Source organism: Chlorocebus sabaeus, chromosome 7 (assembly GCF_047675955.1).
Source record: "Chlorocebus sabaeus isolate Y175 chromosome 7, mChlSab1.0.hap1, whole genome shotgun sequence".
Classification (NCBI taxonomy): Eukaryota; Metazoa; Chordata; class Mammalia; order Primates; family Cercopithecidae; genus Chlorocebus; species Chlorocebus sabaeus.
This window is the reverse complement of record NC_132910.1, coordinates 135461055-135469255: the sequence shown is the minus strand read 5'-3', so window position 1 is coordinate 135469255 and position 8201 is coordinate 135461055. Positions and strand designations below refer to the sequence as shown.

General features: G+C 42.5%; 1 long non-coding RNA gene across 1 annotated transcript; it reads left to right on the top strand.

Annotated features, from left to right (window-relative positions):
- Positions 1–376: 376 nt before the first annotated feature.
- On the top strand, positions 377–7443 carry LOC140712055 (uncharacterized). Its single transcript, XR_012093515.1, has 2 exons — positions 377–962; positions 6323–7443. It is a non-coding gene; the product is annotated as an uncharacterized lncRNA (long non-coding RNA).
- The last annotated feature ends 758 nt before the right edge of the window (positions 7444–8201 follow it).

Here is an 8201-nt window from a genome sequence, read left to right as displayed (position 1 = left end):
GAGAAACTGTCACAGCCGAGAGGAACCTAAGGAGGCATGATGAGTAAATGCAGTGCCATATCCTGGTTGGGATCCAATGCAATGCCATATCCTGGTTGGGATCCTGGGACAGAAAAAGGACACTGGGTAAAAACAGATGAAATCTGAACAATGGATGGGCTTTGGTTATAATAATGTGCTATTATTGGCTCAATCATCATCACAAATGTTAATCTAAGATGTTAATCAGTGGAAATTGGGTGGGGGGGTTTATGGAACTTGGCGATTTTTCTATAAATCAAAAACTGTTTTATCAAGTTTATTTGAAATGTCGAATGAAGAAAACATTCAAGAGTATGCAGCCCAAAACATAGGAAAAAAACTTATTAGTGTCCGGAGCTGCGCGCCCCGGCCATAGCGAGTAATTATTGACGATTAGATGCCTGAGCTCTATTCATTTCCACCTCTCACCTCCTTCCCAGATTTGTCTTTTTCCCTGTATTAAATACCTCACACAAGATGGCGCTCTTCCTGCTTCTTCTTCACCCATCTTTCCCGCGGGCACGAAAATTGTTACTTCGTAGCAAAATGGTTACTTCCTAGCGCAGGCGCAACATGACGACCGACCGTTGAAACCGAAACCTGCCTGGCCGCGCCCTCTGAAATGAGATCATTTCTGCCTTGGCCCAACCCCTTCCTCTCCAAGTGTATATAAGGCACTGCATTACTGCCATTAAACGAGACTTGATCAGAGCACTGTCTTGTCTCCATTTCTCGTGTCTCTTGTTCCCCAAATTCCCACTCCCTCCTCCAGGGCCTGCTTCGACGATCCCGCGGGCCGGGATACGTGGCGCCTGAACAGGGACCTGGAAACGAGGGACTCCGTGAGGAAGAGGACGCCAAAGGACGGTCGACCGCTAACGAAGACAAAAGAAAGTGAACTCTTCCGATCACCGCGGGAACCTGCCGCGTCAGAATCGAAGGTAAGTGACGCGTCCGAAATGGGACAAGAATTAAGCCAACATCAGATCTATGTAGGACAATTAAAAGAGGCTTTAAAGATACGAGGAGTAAAGGTTAAAGGTAATGATTTGTTTAAATTTTTTGATTTTGTAAAAGACACTTGCCCTTGGTTCCCACAGGAAGGAACTATTGATATTAAAAGATGGCGTAGAGTAGGGGATTGTCTTCAGGACTATTATAATACTTTTGGGCCAGAAAAAATTCCTGTGACTGCCTTCTCTTATTGGAACCTCATTAGAGATTTAATAGATAAGAAGGAGGCCGATCCGCAAGTCATGGCTGCGGTCGCTCAGACAGAGCATATTTTAAAGGTTAGCTCCCGCTCTAGCCTTACAAAGCCTCCGCAAGATACGGAGGAGGATCTCATTTCCCTCGAAAGTGATCATGAGGAAATCAAGTCTCCTTCTGTAACAGATAAAGAAATGCCACACGAAAACAAACCAAAAAAATACCCAATTTTACAGATGCTTCAAAAAGCGGAGGAAATTAATAAGCCTAATCAATCAGACATAAATTGGGATGATTTAGAGGAAGAGGCGGCTAAATATCACAACCCTGATTTGCCTCCCTTTACTTCACGCCCGCCCCCATATAATGGGACACGTAATGAGGCTTCTGCGCCCATTGTTATGGCAGCAATAGATCCCAAAGAAGAATTAAAACAAAAAATTGCTCAACTAGAGGAACAAATTAAACTTGAAGAGTTACATCAATCATTGATAATTAGGCTCCAAAAGCTAAAGACAGGAAATGAAAAGATACCCAACTCAGACGCTATGGAGGGTTCCTTGCGCCCACCTCAGCGGCCTGGACAACATGTTCCAAAAGGGGGGTTAGTTGCTAGCCGACATAGAGAAGACTCCTCCCCCAAAGACGTTTTTCCGGTCACTGAAACCATAGATGAACGGGGACAGGCTTGGAGGCATCATACTGGATTTGACTTTACTATTATAAAAGAGTTAAAGACTGCTGCCTCTCAGTATGGGGCTACTGCTCCATATACTCTTGCTATAGTGGAATCTGTAGCTGAGAATTGGCTCACTCCTACAGACTGGAATACCTTAGTTAGGGCAGTCCTTTCTGGGGGAGACCATTTAATTTGGAAGTCAGAGTTCTTTGAAAATTGTAGAGACACGGCTAAAAGAAATCAACAGGCAGGAAACGGTTGGGATTTTGATATGTTAACTGGTTCGGGTAATTATGCAGACACTCAGGCCCAAATGCAATATGATCCTGGATTGTTCTCGCAAATCCAGGCTGCCGCTACAAAAGCCTGGAGAAAACTTCCCGTTAAAGGAGATCCAGGGGCCTCGCTCACAGCGGTTAAACAAGGACCTGATGAGCCATTTTCAGACTTTGTGCATAGACTTATGACCACGGCAGGTAGAATCTTTGGAAATGCAGAAACGGGTGTAGATTATGTTAAACAGTTAGCTTATGAAAACGCTAACCCCGCCTGCCAAGCGGCAATCAGACCTTATCGAAAGAAAACAGATTTAACAGGATACATTCGCCTTTGTTCAGATATTGGGCCCTCATATCAACAAGGCCTAGCAATGGCCGCCGCTTTTAGCGGCCAAACAGTAAGAGACTTCCTCATTAACAAAGGTAGAGATAAAGGGGGATGTTTTAGATGCGGTAAAAGGGGACACTTTGCAAAAGATTGCCATGAAAACCAAAATAAAAATCCAGAAGCAAAAATTCCAGGCCTTTGCCCAAGGTGTAAAAGAGGAAGGCACTGGGCAAACGAATGTAAATCTAAAACTGACAGTCAAGGGAATCCTTTATCCCCTAGGCAGGGAAACGGGATGAGGGGCCAGCCTCAGGCCCCGAAACAAGCATATGGGGCAGTCAGCTTTGTTCCAGCCAGCAACAGCAATCCATTTCAAAACTTAGTAGAGCAACCCCAGGAAGTGCAGGACTGGACCTCAGTTCCACCTCCCACACAGTACTAACACCTGAAATGGGACCACAGACCTTAAATACTGGAATATATGGACCTTTACCACCTAACACTCTTGGGCTGCTTTTGGGAAGAAGTAGTGTCACCACGAGAGGCTTACAAGTCCTCCCTGGAGTTATCGATAATGATTATGAAGGAGAAATTAAAATTATGGCCAGAGCTATTGATAGTATTATTACTGTCCCTCAAGGAGTTAGAATAGCTCAGCTAATCCTGCTACCTTTGGTCAAAACAAATAATAATATCCAACACTCTAATAGAAATATAAAAGGTTTCAGATCATCAGACATATATTGGGTGCAACCAATTACAAATCAAAAACCCTCTCTAACCTTATGGTTAGACAGGGAAGGCATTCACTGGACTAATAGACACAGGGGCTGATGTAACTATCATTAAACAGGAAGATTGGCCTTCTCATTGGTCTACTACAGAGACTTTAACTCACTTGAGAGGAATTGGACAAAGCAGTAATCCTAAACAAAGTTCTAAATACCTAATATGGACAGATAAAGAAAACAATTCAGGCCTTATTAAGCCATTTGTCATCCCTTACCTACCTGTTAACCTTTGGGGGCGAGATCTGCTCTCTCAAATGAAAATTATAATGTGTAGTCCAAATGATATAGTTACTGCACAAATGTTAACTCAAGGATACACCCCTGGTAAAGGTCTTGGAAAAGGAGAAAACGGTATTCCACAGCCTATACTGGTTTCAGGACAACTTGATAAAAAGGGGTTTGGAAATTTTTAGCTCAGGCCACTGACATACCTGCACCCCAAAGGTGCGCTGACCCTATTACTTGGAAGTCAGATGAGCCCGTTTGGGTTGATCAGTGGCCTTTACTCAATGATAAACTAAGTGCTGCCCAACAGTTAGTGCAGGAACAACTGATAGCAGGACATATTGCGGAAAGTAATTCTTGGAATACACCTATTTTTGTTATTAAAAAGAAGTCTGGCAAATGGAGACTCTTACAAGATTTAAGAGCGGTAAATATCACTATGATCCTTATGGGTGCCTTACAACCAGGATTGCCTTCACCAGTTGCGATTCCTCAAAAATATTTTGAAATCATTATTGACCTTAAAGATTGCTTTTTTACAATTCCCCTTCACCCTGCTGACCAAAAAAGATTTGCCTTTAGTCTTCCATCTACAAATTTTAAACAACCAATGAAGCGCTATCAATGGAAAGTCTTACCTCAGGGTATGGCCAATAGTCCTACCTTGTGTCAAAAATATGTAGCTGCTGCTATAGAGCCAGTCAGAAAAACATGGACACAAATGTATATTATACATTATATGGATGATATTTTAATAGCAGGGGAAATTGGCGAACAAGTCTTACAGTGCTTTGCCCAACTCAAACAAGAGTTAACAGCAGTCGGACTACAAATAGCCCCAGAAAAGGTACAACTACAAGATCCATACACCTATCTTGGTTTTCAAATTAATGGACCTAAAATCATTAATCAAAAGGCCATTATACGTCGTGATCATTTAAAAACTTTAAATGATTTCCAAAAATTACTGGGAGACATAAATTGGCTTCGGCCATACTTAAAACTCACTACAGGAGAGTTAAAACCTCTTTTCGATATATTAAAAGGAGACTCTAATCCAAAATCCCCCAGGTCCATTACTAAAGAAGCATTAATAGCACTCCCACAGGTGGAATATGCCATTGCAACACAATTTGTTACCAGTATTGATTATTCTCAGCCATTAATATTCATTATTTTTAACACAACAATAACCCCTACTGGCTTATTCTGGCAGAGCAATCCCATTATGTGGGTACACCTGCCCTCCTCCCCTAAAAAGGTTTTGTTGCCTTATTATGATGCCATAGCTGATCTAATTATCTTGGGAAGAGAAAACAGTAGAAAGTACTTTGGAATAGAACCCTCTACCATTATACAGCCCTACACTCAATCACACATCCATTGGCTGTTACAAAATACGGAAGCCTGGCCAATTGCTTGCGCTTCTTACACTGGCACAATTGACAACCATTACCCACCTAACAAACTCATTCAATTTTGCAAACTTCATGCATTTGTGTTTCCCCATATTACCAATAAAGAACCTCTCAATGACGCATTACTAATTTTCACTGATGGATCTTCCACAGGACTTGCCGCTTACACCTACAATAATGTAGTCGTTAAATTCCAGACCACTTATACATCAGCTCAGCTAGTCGAATTGCAAGCTATAATTGCAGCATTATCAGCTTTTCCTTGTCAGCCACTTAACATTTACACAGACAGCGCCTACCTGGCTCATTCAATACCCCTCTTAGAGACCGTGCCTCAAATTAAACATATTTCAGACACAGCTAACTTATTTTTACAATGTCAACAACTTATTCAAAAAAGGACTACTCCATTTTTTCTTGGGCATATCAGAGCACATTCAGGATTACCGGGACCTTTAACACGAGGTAACGCAACAGCCGACATGGCAACAAAAACCATAGCCACAGTCACTACAGACAAAAAAAGCACATGCCTTACATCATTTAAACGCCCAAACCTTAAGACTCATGTTTAAACTTACTAGAGAACAAGCTCGACAAATAGTTAAACAATGCGCCAACTGCATAATGTATTTACCTGTTCCTCATTTAGGAATTAACCCCCGAGGACTCATCCCCAACGAAATTTGGCAAATGGACGTTACTCACCACTTAGAATTTGGTCAACTAAAATATATCCATGTATGCATAGACACCTATAGTGGATTCATTAGTGCAACTCTCCAAACAGGAGAGGCCACCAAACATGTCGTAGCTCATTTATTACACTGCTTTTCTATTTTAGGAATACCCAAACAAATTAAAACAGATAATGGCCCTGGTTATATAGCCAAAACCTTTTTACAATTCTGCAATACCCTACAAATTAAACATACCACAGGCATTCCCTACAATCCCCAAGGACAAGGTATAGTAGAAAGAGCCCATCTGTCATTAAAAACTGTTATCACAAAATTAAAAGGGGGGAGCTGGTACCCCGTGAAGGGTACCCCCAGAAACATACTCAATCATGCCCTGTTTATCCTTAATTTTTTAAATTTGGACAGTCATGGAAAATCTGCTGCCGACCGTTTCTGGCATCCTGAATCTCAAAAACAGTTCGCAATGGTAAAATGGAAAGATCCACTTGATAATTCATGGCATGGCCCCGATCCAGTTTTAATTTGGGGAAGAGGCTCAGTATGCATCTTCTCACAAAAGAATGATGCAGCCAGATGGCTGCCTGAAAGATTGGTAAGACAAATAAATCATAACCATTGTCAGTCCAGGGAAGATAAATCTCCCTGAGAAGTTTCTTCCTTTTTGTTTTTCAGGAAATGAAGTCTAACATGAGATTCCTTTGGAGAATAATCGCTCTATATAACATAGTGACAGTCTATGCAGGTTTTGGTGACCCTCGTAAAGCAAGAGGATTACTACGAAAACAATACAGCCAGCCTTGTGACTGCAGAGGGGGACAAATATCTGAACCTCCGTCAGACAGAATCACCCAGGTGACTTGTTCGGGCAAGACAGCGTACTTAATGCCAGACCAGTCGTGGAAATGAAAAGTGCTGTTTTTACGCCAACAAATCCGGAATTGTCAGAGATAAGATAAAGACTTTACAAGAAGAACTAGAAAAGCGCAGAAAGGGCCTAGCCGCCAATCCATTGTGGACGGGACTCGATGGACTTCTCCCCTATCTCCTGCCATTTCTTGGTCCTTTACTTACTCTTCTACTCTTCCTCACTCTCGGGCCTATAATCCTTAATAAGCTTATGGCATTCGTCAGACAACAAATCGAGGCCTTCCAGGCCAAACCTATACAGGTCCATTATCATCGCCTTGAGATGACTGAAAATGGTGAGTCTTATTTACCTCAATAAGACCACCTCCCCTGTGTGCTGAACTGGACAGTCAATGACGGGTAAGAGGACACTATCTCCACCGGAGCCTAAGACAGGAGGGCCGCCTTTGCTGCTGCCTTATCCCATGACGGGCCTAGAAGGTGGGGATGAGTTGACCCAACCTAAGACAGGCGCAGTTCCCGGGGGGTCGTTCTCTTGTCATAAAACAATAAAAAGGGGGACCTGTCCGGAGCTGCGCGCCCCGGCCATAGCGAGTAATTATTGACGATTAGATGCCTGAGCTCTATTCATTTCCACCTCTCACCTCCTTCCCAGATTTGTCTTTTTCCCTGTATTAAATACCTCACACAAGATGGCGCTCTTCCTGCTTCTTCTTCACCCATCTTTCCCGCGGGCACGAAAATTGTTACTTCGTAGCAAAATGGTTACTTCCTAGCGCAGGCGCAACATGACGACCGACCGTTGAAACCGAAACCTGCCTGGCCGCGCCCTCTGAAATGAGATCATTTCTGCCTTGGCCCAACCCCTTCCTCTCCAAGTGTATATAAGGCACTGCATTACTGCCATTAAACGAGACTTGATCAGAGCACTGTCTTGTCTCCATTTCTCGTGTCTCTTGTTCCCCAAATTCCCACTCCCTCCTCCAGGGCCTGCTTCGACGATCCCGCGGGCCGGGATAATTAGAATGGTAGGAAAAAATAATTAATAAAATTTTTCGGTTATTTTTTCTGGATTTTGTGAAATTTATGATTGCAATTATGTATGTGGGCAACATTTTTTTCCTTCCCTACTGCTGGAGGTCCTAGAAAGCCCAAACTTTTAAAATTTGTATTTTACTGTGATTTCTGTTCTAATTCTGAAGGAAACATTCACTTTCATATCCAACTTTGTATTTGTAATTTTCTTAAAGAGTTTCCCTAAATTGTGTAAGTTTAAGGCTCTGAACATGGGTCTACCCTTGGTTGACGTTGATCACATCTGAGTAGTTAGAAAAATGTGTCCAACTCAACAATTGAATACCTACTCTATGTAAATGCAGAAGACTTGCAGGGGAGTAAGAAAGACTGGGATGGTTCATGAGGATTCACGGCACACACTGCCTCCTTCCAGGCCGTTACAGTTTCATGGGGGCATGGATGTACGCCTAATAGAGTTGCAGCCCCAAAATGGATTGAACAACAAGCACTCGATTACTGATGCCAATCTTCCTTTAACCAGCCAATTACCAAATTGGCTGGTAATTGGCTCTGTAATTAAAAGCACATCGGCCATTATTAATTGATGTGGCTGTACATCAGATAGCCATGCCCAAAAGCAATAGACACAGAAGATTAAAAATAATTA